Raw genomic sequence first — 14,866 nt, forward strand, 5'->3', positions numbered from 1 at the left:
GACTTTAAAGAAATCAAGGAAATTATTTCCTCCGTCAAATGTAATGTTGACGCGACACTCTTTGCCGAGACGGGGACCTTTGGGGCTGGTGCAATTTTACGCGATTGCGCATACATCTTTATTACATACAGGGTTCAATATGCATACGGATTACGGAAGGAATAGTGTCGGTCTGTCTAGCAGAAGCAATGGCGCTGAGAGAAAGCATTATCTGGGCTAGTACGTCAGGCTACAACTACATTGTTTTTTAGTCCGATGCAAAAAATGTAGTTGATGCCATTCCATCAACTAGTAGAGATCTCACGGATTTCGGCAGTGCGATCCATGAAGTGAGAAATTTACTGTATAATTACCCTAGGTTTTTGGTGGTTTTTGTTTCAAAGTTAGCGAATGAAGCAGCTCATACTATAGCAAGACATGCTCGTTCCTATGTTAATTCTTTCATTCATTATTCTATCCATGTATTCATTCGAAACATTCTGATTCGAGATGCTTCTAGTAGCGATTAATAAAGTTGTAGTTTTTCTTAAAAAAAAATAAAAAAAATTACGTAAGTATTTCTATAAAAATAAATAAAATGGATGAATCATTTATTCGATTTAGGAGGCTGATGTATATGGTTCTTATAATTGGTTGTATTCATTTCCGCAGCCTCAAATGATTGTCCACTTGTTCATCTTTTCATAATATTTTATTGGTAAAAATGATAAAATAACCCCATTTATTAGGTTTAATATATCATTTGCCCCTTCAATTTATCCAAAAAGCTTTATTGGTCTTCTGAATTTTCAAAGTATCTCGATAACACCTTCAACTTGAATAAAATGCTCAGTTAACCCCCTGAACTTGCGTAAAATGTAATCAATTGATCACTCAATTGAAAAAAAAGTAAGTTAAATTTGGAAAATGTAGTGCACGCGTCTTAAAAGAAAGTAAAACGACCAAAATCGGAGTATGTGATTCTAATATTAGAGAAGATAAGTTTTATAGTTGAACAAGTAATAACTTCTTTTTTAATCTATTTTTTTAATTATGTAATAACATTCTAAGATGTGTGGAACACATTTTTCACATTTAACTTACTTTTTTATAACCGAGTCATCAATTAATTATATTTTATATAAGGGCCAATCAAGTTTTTTGAATAAGTTGAGGGATAAATAATATATTAAGCCTTTATATTATTATTATTATTATTATTATCAAAATGATGAAACCAAGCAAAAACTTTAAGGTGCGGTTTGGTTCGCGAAATAGAATGGAATGGAATAGAATGGTTATTCCAAAGGAATAGAATAGCAAAGAATAGAATAGAAATTCTTAGGAATTACTATTCCTATGTTTGGGTTGATGGAATAAGATAGAATGGAATAGATAATTTTTTTATTAAAAAGACAATATTATCCTCAAATGTAATTTCTTATTTATTTTAAAATTTTAATTTTTTACTATAAATTGTTCAAATATTTAATATATATTATTTTAAAAAATATATAAAAAATAGAAAAATGGGAAACACGAAAGACGAAAAAAACACGAAAAATACATTAAAAACGAAAAAACAATAAGAACATGAAAATGGAAAAATTGTAAAAACACGAAAAAAGAGAGGTAAAAAAACAAAAACAAAAGAAAAAAATAATATAAAAGTGGAAAAGGGTGAAAACGCGAAAACATATAAACGTGTTAACACAAAAAAAAACACACACGCAAAATATGAAAAAACACAAAAAAATGTGCAAACCGTAAAAAACACAAAAACATGAAAAAAGTGGAAAACACGAAAATGTGAAAAAAAAAGAAAAACGTGAAAAAATCGAAAAACACGAAAACATGAAAAAGTGTTAAAAACACGAAAAATGCGTTTGTAACGTTTTTTTTATGTTTTTCCGTGTTTCCCAAGTTTTCTTGTTTTTTCCGTTTGTTCACGTTTTGTCATGTTATTGTGTTTTATTTTGCATTTTTTCGATTTTTCACGTTTTAGTTTTTCGGTTTTTCCCCTTTTTGTTTTTTTTTCGCGTTTTTGTATTTTTCGTATTTTGTTACTTTTTCATGTTATTCACGTTTTTCCATGTTTTTCGTATTTTTTCATATTTTTTTGTTTTTAACGTTTTCGTGTTTTGTTTGCGTTTTTCGCATTTTCATGTTTTTCACATATTGTCACGTTTTTGTGTTTTAGCATTTTTCGTATTTTTTCGCATTTTCGTGTTTTTATTTTTTACGTTTTTTAATATTTCGTGTTTTGTCACTTTTTCGCGCTATTCCTATTTTGTGTTTTTCGTGTGTTTGCTTTTTTTTTTGCGTCTTCGTGTTTTTCGCATTTGTTCACGTTTTCATGTTTTTCGCGTATTTTATTTTTTGCATATTCTCGTGTTTGTAACATTTTCACATTTTTCGTGTTTCATATTTTTCGTATTTTTACATTTTTTAACGTTTTCGTCATTTTTCCATTTTTCACGTTTTATATGATATAAATTATGGATTGACCAAAATTTATAAGATTGAGGGAAGATTGAGGATTTAATGGAGGATAATTTTGTAAATTACAAAAATATGATATTAGGAATAGGTTATTCCTAACCTAAATTGAAGAATAGCTATTCCATAAAATCAAGGAATAGGGATTCCATGGAATAGCTATTCCATAAAAAAAATCAACCAAAGGTGGGAATAGCTATTCTTTAGGAATAGACTATTCTATTCCCCCTCTATTCCGCGAACCAAACGAGCCCTAATTGATTTCAATCAGATTAATTATGGTAACTGTGAAACTAAGTCTTTCCAATTTTTCTGTAATTAAAGTGGCTCATGTGGATGAATGTAAATATATAGAGAAAAATATGTTTTATAGTAAATATACAACTTTAATTTTTTGAATTTTTTTTATTTTAAGATCATTATCGGCCAAATTTGGTAAAGTAAAAAAAATTATAAAATTTTACAAACCACATTATATCTACTTGTAATCAGTGGCGGAACCAGAAATTTAGACTTGGGAGACTAATTTTAGCTATGCGGTTGAGAGTAAATTTTCAAAGACCAACCCGTTAGGATTGGGCAAAAAAATTTTAGCCTCCAATGTGTTAAAACTATAAAGGGTTGGTTACATAAAAATCATAAATAATAATAATATTATTGTTTTATACATATTGACAATTTAATTCTTAAAATATCAAAAGTATGAATTTTTTATTTTAAGAATGTCAAATTAATTTTTTAATTGGTTTATGAAATCGCGGTGAGAAAAGTAGTTTGCTTTTAACTGCCACGATGTTTTTGGACTTGATACAATTAAAATAGGTAATTGACAAAGTTGTAGATAATTTTCAAAACTGTCATTTTTATGTAATTTTCTCAACTATAAAAATATTATCATTTTTTAGAAATTAGCATTGAACTAATAGAAAATTAAATATGTTTACTTTTTTAATGGTAAAGACATAATAAAAAATAAATTCAAAAGTGTTATTAAAATAAAGATTTAATTTAAATTAATTAATAATGGTTAAATGTTTTTATAATTAATGAAAAATAAAGTTAAAATAAATAAAAACTTTCTAAAAGAAAATGAGGTTGGAGGCATACAGACTGGATAAAACTTTTTTAGCCTCGAACGTGTTAAAACTATAAAAATGTTATCATTTTTTAGAAATTAGTATTGAAATAATAGAAAATTAAATATGTTTACTTTTTTTAATGATAAAGACATAATAAAAAACGTATTCAAAACTGTTATCAAAATAAAGAGTGCATTTAAATTAATTAATAATGGTAACATGCTTTTATAATTAATGAAAAACAAAGTTAAAATAAATAAAAACTTTCTAAAAGAAAATGAGGTCAACTGGAGTTGAACATATGACCTCGCAAATAGAAGCATACATCCTTAACCATCTCATCTACCTTTAAACATTGGAATAATACTACATTCATTCAATCAGGGCCGGTCCTGATAATTCATGGGCCCTAGGCGGAATAATAAATAAGAGCTCCTTTAATAAAAATATTTTACGTAAAAAATATTTAAAATATATTTCAGTACATGATAAACAAAAAAGTATTTCATTAATTCCTTATTTATGTACATATTAAATCTATTTGGTAAAAAATTAAATCAATTGCTACGTGTATATATCACATGTCAAAAATTGTGTCATTTGACAAACAGTTTTTAACAAAATTGATTAATTTTTTTATCCAAGTTAAATGTCGCTTATGGAAATACTTTAAGGGAAAAATGTTACAAAATAGTATGATAAAATTTTGAATACCATAGACGCCAAATATGAGTTTAATTCTTAAATTAACTTTCAATCTATACCAATTAAACCTCTTTTAAGTTTAAAATATTAATTATTTTACCCTTTAAAATCTAAATAATTTTTAGGGCGTTTTATATAAATATCACAATTGGTTATAAAATTGCAATTAAATCATATCATCAAAATTACTTTTCAATATATTATTATTTTTCATATATAAGAAATAAAGTATGATTTTATCCTTAAATTTAAAAAATAATGATTTTATTAGTTTTACCTAATTTAAGGTATTATTTGATTATTTGATTTTTTTGTTATTATATATAAATATTTTTTTTAGAAAGCCAAATTTTTGAATATATTTTGTTTGGAAAAAAAAAAGTTTGCAATGAGAGTATTTTTTTATTATTTGATTTATTATTATTATTATATAAATATTTTTTTAGAAAGCCAAATTTTTTAATATATTTTGTTTGGGAAAAAAAAGTTTGCAATGAGAGTATTTTTTTATTATTTGATTTTTTTTTGTTATTATATATAAATATTTTTTTTAGAAAGCCAAAATTTTGAATATATTTTGTTTGGGAAAAAAAAGTTTGCAAAGAGAGAGGGTCGAACCCAGGCCTCTTTCAACGGGTGATTGTAATCTAAACCACTAGTATACCTGTTGCTTACTCTAAATTTCTCACAGCCTAAATATATATACGTGTAAAAATAAAATTGGCCCCTGACAGCCATGAGCCCTAGACCAGCGCACTCCTGGCCTAGGCCCAGGGCCGGCCCTGCACTCAATATATACTAATTTTAGAGGGGGCTACAATGGACAAATCGACCAGTACTCAAGGGCGGAGCCGGTGGCCGGAGAGGCTCTGGCCCCTCCGAACCCTAGACTGGCTCCGTCCCTGCTTGTAATTAATCCTAATATATAAAATAAGTTTATGTTTTCAATTAAATACTCTTTAACTCTACTGCTATAGAATTTATAAACAATTGTAAATATACATTCTCTAATAAATATGTATATAAATTAGAATAAAGTAAAAAAAAAAATTGTGATTTTCACCATTTGCAGACAGATCCGAATTATACAACAAGAGTATGTGATAAACGTAATTACTAGATAAAGGATTTTCGTGTTTTTTTTCCACTTTTTTTAATCTCTTCTTAGACTAAGGTGTTGTTTGATAAAACTGAAAATTAAGTGCTGAAAAAATAAGTACAAGATTTTAAGTGTTGAATATTATATTCGAATCTGGGGCTGGAGCATAGGGGGAGGAGAGCACGCGTGCACTACCGCTGGAACACTTGCTTTAGTTTGTTCATTATGCAATTCTTTTATTTATATATTATTAAGTGCCCCTGATGCTAAAAAATCAAATACTATATTTTTTAAATAAAAATATAGTATATATTTTAATAAAGTCATATAAATATTTTTAGAACATACGATATATTTAGAACTTATGACATGAACTTTAGAACATACGTTTTAAATTTTAGAACACAAACTATAAAGTTTAGAACATACGATATATTTTTTAAAACATATGTTAGAACATATATTTTAACTTTTAGAACACGAACTATGAAGTTTAGAACGTACGACATATTTTTTAGAACATACGTTAGATTATATATTATAATTTTTGGAACACAAACTAAAAAGTTTAGAACATACATTATATTTTTTAGAACATGTGTTATGTTTTTTCGAACATGAGTTATAAATTATATTATAGAACAAATGCAAAAATGATCCAGATATTTACTGATTTTTTTAAAACATTATACTTAATTTTTAGATCACAAATTATAAAGTTTAGAACATATGTAACATTATTTAGAACATCGTCCTTAACATTTTAAAACATAAATTACAAAAAAATATAGAGGAATTAAATAAATAAGAAATTGGAACATGTTCTTGGATTTTTTTTCTATGAATAATTCATTACTATGCATATTTCTTTTTTTTCTATTAATAATTCATTATTATGCATATTTAATCGATATTAATGAATGCATGCGTCAAATATTAAACAATAGAAGCTACTAGTACAGTGGTAAGCAGTTTATAGGATAAACTAATATCCATGGTTCGACTCCTTGCATCACCACTTTGGTGTTTTTTTCTATTAAATTAATTATTAGGCACATTTATTACATATTCTTTTTACCAATCATATCTATGTAGTGGGATTTAAAACAATTTTGATTGGTTGGTTAAATGTAAGGAATTAATTTTTTTTTATTTATCCACAATTTTGATTCTTTTCTCCACATGATCTTGATACATCGATATATAATGAATTAATTTTTTTTTATTTATCCACATATTAAGTCTATATAGAAAAAAGAACTTAAAACAATTATCAAGTATACATATCATATATCAAAGTGTTATGTTGTAATAATTAATAAACCGTTTTTTTTTATATCTAAAATGGTTAAATGTCATATATAGAAATACCTCACGAGGCAGTAGAGCAAGAGCAAATGACAATTTATGACAATATTTTGGATAGATAACGCCAAATAAGCCTTCATGTCTTCCTAACTCAAGTATTTTCAAATTCTCAAACTCTTCTATTCTTTTTTTTTTTTTTGATGAAATAAAACTCTTCTATTCTTAATCATCCATCAATTCCAACAAAAACAAATTTTATGTCTTCCTAATTTGAATATTTCCCACTTCTCTTCTTCAATCACCCCATCAATCCCAACAAAAACAAATCTCTAATGTTCGCAGACAATATTATTAATGATTTTATATCTAAAAATGCTCGTAGATATTTTTTTTTATGAGAAATTGAGTATTAAAATGATACAAAATATTTTTTTTCATATAAAATGTTTTTACTGGATTGTTTGTTTTTTTTTTTTGAAGAAAAAACGCATTCATTAAACCAAATCAGAAGAAATAATTTACTGCAACCAGAACGGAGCAGAAAATGATACAAACTCGCTAGCATTGGACAGGGCAAGCCGTGCAACGGCATGTGCCCCCTGTTTGCTAGGCGCGGAGAAAAAGACATTGTGTAATCGTGTCGGCTACTTAAGAGAAACTTACAATCCTGAATAATTGAACCAAAAACTGAGAAATCTAAACCAACAAAACTAATACTATTAACCACAATCAAGGAATCACTTTCAAAACAGACACTAATACAGTTCAAGTGAACACACCATAATATAGCTCCGCGTAGAGCCATCGTCTCAATTTCTCTGATTCCTTCAATTAGTGGGAGGAGACGGCTACAACATGCCATGAATGAGCCTAATTTTTGTTAAGTAATAAAAAAGTAACATTTTTACAGAAATTTTCTGTTACATAATTGACTTCCATACCTTTTACTTGTATTATATTTATTAGGACCCTAATTTATACTTCGCCCCTATGTTCCTAAGATTTAAGGATGCCCCTGATTAGATTAGAGAGTGTTATTTGGTGTTGTTGATGTCTTAGAATTATCATTTAAACATATTTTAATGTCAATCAGAATATGACAACTAACATAGCACAATAAGAAAAACATAGTAACTCTATTGGCCACTTATTACCTCTGAAATCAAGGATGAATCATTCCTGCAATCAAGGAGTTATTTCTGTAATCATCTTCCTCAAGTTGTAACATAGATATTGATCATGCCTAGTTTGCTATATATAAACGTTTGCATTTCTCATCCCAATATGGGTTCTTTTCTGGCAATGATTAACTATTTTGCCGGTACTGAACAACGAGAGGCAAAAACTCAAACCATAGCATATATGCTTAGATAGTCTCGAAACAATATTATTCAAATAAAGGTTCGTTAATGTATAAAATATAATCTGATAAAGGCAACTCTAAAGAACAAATCGAACCGGCATATAATAGACTGAGACACAACAGTTGAACAACAATCCTCGTCAGCAGGGACGGATCCAGTCCAGGGCTCAGGGGGCTCCGCCCCCAGGCCGCCGGCTCCACCCTTGAGTAAAATTTGCTCGGTAGTGGATAGCAATATGTTATAACAATATGTTAAAGTGATTGGGTTGGTTAAGGAGCTTGTTTTGATTTAAAAGGTCATAGGTTTCAAACCCATTAAACTGATAATGTAGAATCCTCGCCTTTCCATTCATTGATAATGTGATATATATACACAAGATATATGTGTGAACATGATAATTACAAATCAATTATATTCCTAAATTACAGCAGAAATATCCATATCTAATATAAACCTCATTTTTTGGTATTATTTATCTAATTGATTTTTTTCCTACAATTCTTTTAAACTTTTTTTTTCAAATATAATTTTTAAGTAATTAATGTTTGATTTATAAAATATTAAATATCTCTACTTCTTTTAGGCCTAACACTTTTAATTTTTTTAGCATTCAACATACAAAAACGACGAAAATGTAGGTGTCTTAGTTTAGGAAATCAACATTAGCCCCTCCAAACCTTAAATCCTGGATCCGCCACTGCTCGTCAGAAACTGAGATGAAATGTCGCAGAAGAGGATATCAACAATGTCAACAAAATGAAGGAGATTCACTGGAAAACTAATTGGATAAGCATAGAGAGTAGACAGAGGGGATGTTGGAACAACAAACATCGCTAGAAATGGAGTTGCCACTTGTCGGCATGTGGACCGAGTTCCGTGAGAGTGGCGCCTCATAAGACTCACACATTAGGATATTGGTCGCCACAATCTGCAATTCAGGCAGTCGACGACTGGAGAGGTTTGTGGGAGGGAAAGTAAAACTAACTGTGGTGAAGAAAAATGTCATCCAAGAACTAGCTTTTACAAGAGAGAAGAAATGGTAGTGTTTTTTAATTTTCAAGCTCATCATATGGTCTAAGATCATTATATTATAGTACATATAATTGAGTCGTAAACATGACATTTGATGAGAATTACGAATCTTTAGAAAAAGACATCAAAATCGAGAATTCATTCCGATTTTTCTCGCCTTAGTTCCTGAGTGTTTTTTACCCCCTAACCATTGTTTTACCCACCTAGACTGCCTCAAGAACGCCTAAGCTTCATATAGGGCACATAGGGTCTGCCTAGATATCGTTTGGGCGGCAGTAAAAGATACAGTTTTTATTATTTATATATTTACTTGATTGCAATTCAGTTTTGAATTGTGTTTATTATATTTAGAAATTTTTGTTGAATTGTGCTCTTCATTTTTATGCTATGACTTAATAGTTTTTTTTTAATCAAAGTATGATTTAATGGTTTAAGAACACGATTTCATAGTTTTTGGTGAAATATATTACTTATTCACATTATTTTTATTAATTTAGTAGTTTAAATATAATTATTGATATATATTTTTAAAGATATATATTATATGTTTTTCTCTATTAAAATCATTTTATGTTATTATTTTCACATTGAAAAATTTGGATTTATTAATAATTTGTTTATTAATAAATAAAAAAAATAAAAAAATATAAATCCAACTAATCCTCATAGTACTATCTACAGGACTAGGGTCCAATATTTTTTAAAACCTTGCTCATTATTATATATAAATCATTTAAGTGTACTTCATAAATTTATGAAAGGGGGTCTTGAACCACTTATTTTTTTGTGGCTACAAATAATTTATGAATTTTTAGGATTTATAGATCCTTTTATGATTTTAGACAACAACTTTTTCCAGTACAGTACTACTAACAATTATAATTTACTTTCAAAAAAATAAAATAAAAACTTATCATTTAGCATATGTGTCTTAGAAACAACCTAAATTGATTGCAATATTCAATGAGGGAGAAATTAAGCATGAAAACTATTACTACATGAAAGCATTTACATCATTAAATGCATATTTATTACGTGAAAGATTAATATAAGATCTATGATTGGGTTTTAACTATAAGTTCAAGTTTTTAGTTCAATTGGTTCCATAACATGATATCAGAGCTGCTTGGATCAAACGGTCGAGGGTTCGAATCCTGACAATGGGCATGTGTTGTAGACACTGCAAGTCCAATGAGTATTTACGTGCGAGAATATGTCAGAGATTAATATAAAATCTATGATTGGACGTAGCTCAAGTCGTAATTAGGCTTCTCTTTGACGTGGAGCAACCCTCATATCAGTATTTTTGGTTGATTAATGGGTTTGATACTCCTCGTTGTGTTCATGTTTAATTTGGTTTTTCAATTTTGCTTTGTTTCCGGGGCCTAGCCCTTCCTCACCTCTTTCAAACCATATGCCCAATGTTCATGAAAATGACCACCTAAATCGTTTAGATGCTCAAAATAAAAAATTAGTTCTGAATTTCCCTAGTGAAAGGGACAATAGAGTTGTTTTCCTCCAACGGTTATTTTGAATTTCAAAGTAACCGAAGGCTCAAGGTGTCACTATAAATAGGCCTTTCATTTACTTCATTCGATGTAGATCTTCACCAAATCGAAACGCTGACCAACTTCCTACTTGAAGTTCTGTGCCAAAGCAAAGCAAAGCAATCTTACACCCATTCTTATTCTTGTATAAAAGATAAGAATTTAGATCATTCAAAGTGTTCTGTGTATTTAGAACAAAAACCTTTATCAATTCTAAAATTGTTAGGAGACTCTGAGTTGCTCGGTTTTAGCACTCAGAGGTAGAATAGTGTTGAGTATAGGATATAAAGGAAGGTACTTTGTATACTCGTTGACTATTGTAAGGGGTTTGTGCTCTACCCAAAAGAGCTCAGTAGTGGATTAAAGCTCGGAAGGATTCCAGAGACTGGACGTAGGTAGGAGGCCGAACCAGGATAAAACTGCTGAGTAACATTCTCTAACCCTTAACTCCTTATCTGCTTGCTTTTTATTGTGCCTAGTAAAAAGCTTAACTGAATACATATTGAGTTGTATGCTTTGTTGTTGAGCTCAGGAATAGACTAGTGTTATCTCCTAACTCAACGTTAGAAGCAGCCTCAGTCTTTGGTTAACTAAAGCTGCCTCTGACCTCACTCAATATCAATGTACTAAACAACTAAGTAAAAAATCTTAAGTGTTAAAAGAAACAAGTCAGCCTTTAAAGAGAAAAATGTTCCTTAACCCTCCTTTAGGAACTAATTCTCACATTATAAGGGACCAACGTTCTTTCTGTTATTCAGAGGAGATTTCATCTAGCAAACATTTTATCACTATTTCTTTTTGCACAATATTCTTTACGACTAGTTAAATTACTTTTGCTAAATTATCGCAATACCTCCAACAAAAATACAAATATAACTAAAAAAAAGTAAAAATCATATATCATCAAAATTAATTTTCAAGGATATATAATCCTAATTTATCAATCTTTAGACAAAAATCTTTATTCACAGATGGAACAACTCTAGGATAAACATACTTATGTGTGAAACTTTTTCTATACAAGTACATAAATATAAGTGAATCAACGGTTAATTTCAGTTCAATTCAATAAAAAAGAACAGAGCCTAAGTGTCTTGAGTAAATGGATAGTCAGTATAACCAATCACATAATCTGATGTATAAAACGTTTCTCTATGATACTTATTCAAAGGAGCATCAAGCTCAAATCTTTTTGGTAAATCCGGATTCGCCAAGAAAAGACGACCATAAGCAATAACATCTGCGCGGTTTTCTTCCACTACTTTGTTTCCATCGTCCCTGTCATATCCCCCAGCTACCATGAAAGTACCTTTGAAAGCTTTTCTCATAGGCACTAGACTATATGGAGTTTTAATTATGTCAAAATCCATTTTCAATCTGGGTTCAATCATGTGACAGTAAACAATTCCATATTTATTCAAAGATTCTGCCATGTAAAGTCCCAAAGCATTAGGGTTTGAGTCTCATGACTCATAAAAGTCGGCAAATGGAGATAATCTAATTCCAACTTTATCTGCTCCTATCTCACCGACTATAGCTTCAACTACTTGTAAAGGAAATCGACATCTGTTCATCAGAGATCCTCCGTATTCATCTGTTCGATCATTCACTGAATCCTTCATAAACTGATCAATTAGGTAACCATGAGCTCCAAGGATTTCCACTCCATCAAAGCCTGCAAAGTAACAAAATGAAATTTCAAATTATTCAATAATGTCACAAATCAATCTGAGGCGTTTTCGATTACTTCAGGGGTGTATACAGGGGGCCGGGAGGCCGGTCTCTCCAGCCGCGGAAACCACCATGACTAGGAGTAGTTTCGCCTCTTGTCTCCATAAAGTTTAAGGATTACGATGCAAAATTTGTGATTTGATTAACCTTTGATTATGTATTTGTTAAATTAGATATTTAACCTAGAACTTTGATTGAGTATTTGATAAATTAGCCTGATCAGAGGCAGTTACGGCCTCCAGTTTCCAAAAAATATTAATAGAGTGCTGGTTTAGCATCTCCAACATGACCTGAGAAATGTTTGAGCTTTCTAAGTCCAAATTTTCTAAATTTTTTTACCTGTTAGGGCCCAAAATTCAACTTCCTATTTTTTTTGTTTCAAATCTAAATTTCTAATTTTTTTTACCTGTTAGACCCTCCTTAAATCAAAATTTTTGTATTGAACGTAATTCTTTTACATGTTAAGAATCTTAGACGCAATCTATTTTGAGAAGTTTTATATTGTTACTTAAAAATTGGTTCTTGACCACTCAGATTATAACATATATATATTTGGAAAAAAATTGAGCAAGTTCGATTTAAAATTTTTTTTTTTACACAAGCACGTGCAAAATTGGGCCCCCCCCCAACCCACCAATCATGTATTCACCATTGATTGTGTTCATTCCGTTGCATCATGTATTCAGATACGCTTCTGCTATTAATCTCGATAAATTGACGTGAGTTCTGATCTTACGATTATGTTGAATGGATATGATTCTAACAAAAAAAATAGTTAAAAAAAAGTACCAGCTTCCATAGCATTTCTTGCGGCAATCCTGAAATCATTAACAATTTGAGGAATTTCATCTGTTTGTAGTCGTCTTGGAGGTGTGAACTGCCCAAATTCACTTAAGGGTTTATCTGTGGAAGAGATAGGAGCCTGCCCATTTGGTTGAAAACCTTTCCAAATAAAACTCAATATTAAAAATTCCTATGTGTACCAATTGAACATTTTCTTAGCACCAGCGAAAATAATACGTTGTTTACTAAAAATTTGAGTTTCAATTCTTTCATTTAGAAATATGCCTAAACTTAGAAGTTTTAATTTATTTCTCCTATTTTTTGCATTTAACACATTATATGTAATGATCCGATCCTGAGACGAGACGTTAGAGTGAATTAACAGAAAGAATTGAAATACACGTTTCTAATAATGACTATGTACAACTATGAGAATTTAAGCGGGTAACTTACATCATGGCCATTGAAGTTTATCCATTTTATAATTGTTGCTATTGAACTTCAATTTTTAACGGTATGGTTACTGGATTTTATACTTTTTAACATCCGTAACTAGTAAATTTTAACTAATTCCCTAAAATGACCGTTGACAACCTCAAAATGAAAATATTCAAGAATTAAAGTTTTTCAGAACGTCTTTTACCATGAAACCATATTTTTTAGGGTAATTAATATATTAGGGTAAAGTACAGTGGTTATACCTTTACAATGACCACAATGTTAAAATGGATAAAGTTTAATGGTTATGGGTGTAATTTACCTGAAATTTTTTTGTTACACAGAAGAAGAACAAACCTGAATTTGAAACTCTACCAACATGCCAAAGTTGACAAAAGAAGAAGCCACCTTTAGCATGAACAGCATCTACAATGGGTTTCCAAGCTTCAATTTGTTCCTTGCTCCAAATTCCAGGAGTATCTGTATACCTTCAATGTATCAAAACAAGTTTGTAATAAATACCTTAAGTTTCAAAAATATAATTAAGTAGTAGCTTTGAAGATAAGAAAGTCGAAATTACCCTCTACCGGTTTCAGAAATTACGGTAGCTTCCGTAATAAGAAGACCCCCTTTAGTTGTTCTTTGAGAATAATACAATATGGCATGCGGTTGAGGAATATTGTCGTAAGATCTCTGTCTCATTAATGCCGGCATAACAATTCTGAACCATAAAATATTTGAGAATTCGAACTATCGACCGTACCGTTTTAATAAATTAGCAAATTGTTACAAGCACTTAGAAAAATTAATGTTACCTATGAGAAAGATTGAAGTTTGCCATCTTGTAAGGGGTGAGGAGAGGAATAATAGAAGACATGTTGATGGTAGTGTTATTTCAGTAATGGTGTTCTTGTTGTTGTGTTTGGGCTTTGAAGCTCATTTTAAGAAGATATATAGGGTCCGTCATATGTCACAAATAATAAAAAGGGTTAATTACACATAAATGTCATTTACCGATTTGCAGATGGGTAGATGTGTTTGTAAAATTTTGCATTTGAGTTTACTTTGTCAGAATTTGGCCGATAACAATCTGGAAATGAAAGTTTTCAAGAGTTAAATGATATTTTAAGCAATTTTTATTCTTCAACTTTTTAAATTTGAGGTCATTTAGGTGTTGTTTTTTTTATGAGAGGGAAAGTTAATGTATAGAGAGAGAATCCAAAAAATGATTTTGAAAAATTAAAAGAATGGTTCCATAGTAAATATGATACTAACCAACTTTAATTCTTGAAAATTATCAGT

At 29.7% G+C, this 14,866-nt stretch overlaps 1 pseudogene; it reads right to left on the reverse strand.

The window, feature by feature from the left end:
- Nucleotides 1–11,600: 11,600 nt before the first annotated feature.
- LOC136200636 (12-oxophytodienoate reductase 1-like) lies at nucleotides 11,601–14,478 on the reverse strand (annotated as a pseudogene).
- Between the last annotated feature and the right edge of the window lie 388 nt (nucleotides 14,479–14,866).

The sequence above is a fragment of the Euphorbia lathyris genome, chromosome 7 (genome assembly GCF_963576675.1).
Source record: "Euphorbia lathyris chromosome 7, ddEupLath1.1, whole genome shotgun sequence".
Taxonomy (NCBI): Eukaryota; Viridiplantae; Streptophyta; class Magnoliopsida; order Malpighiales; family Euphorbiaceae; genus Euphorbia; species Euphorbia lathyris.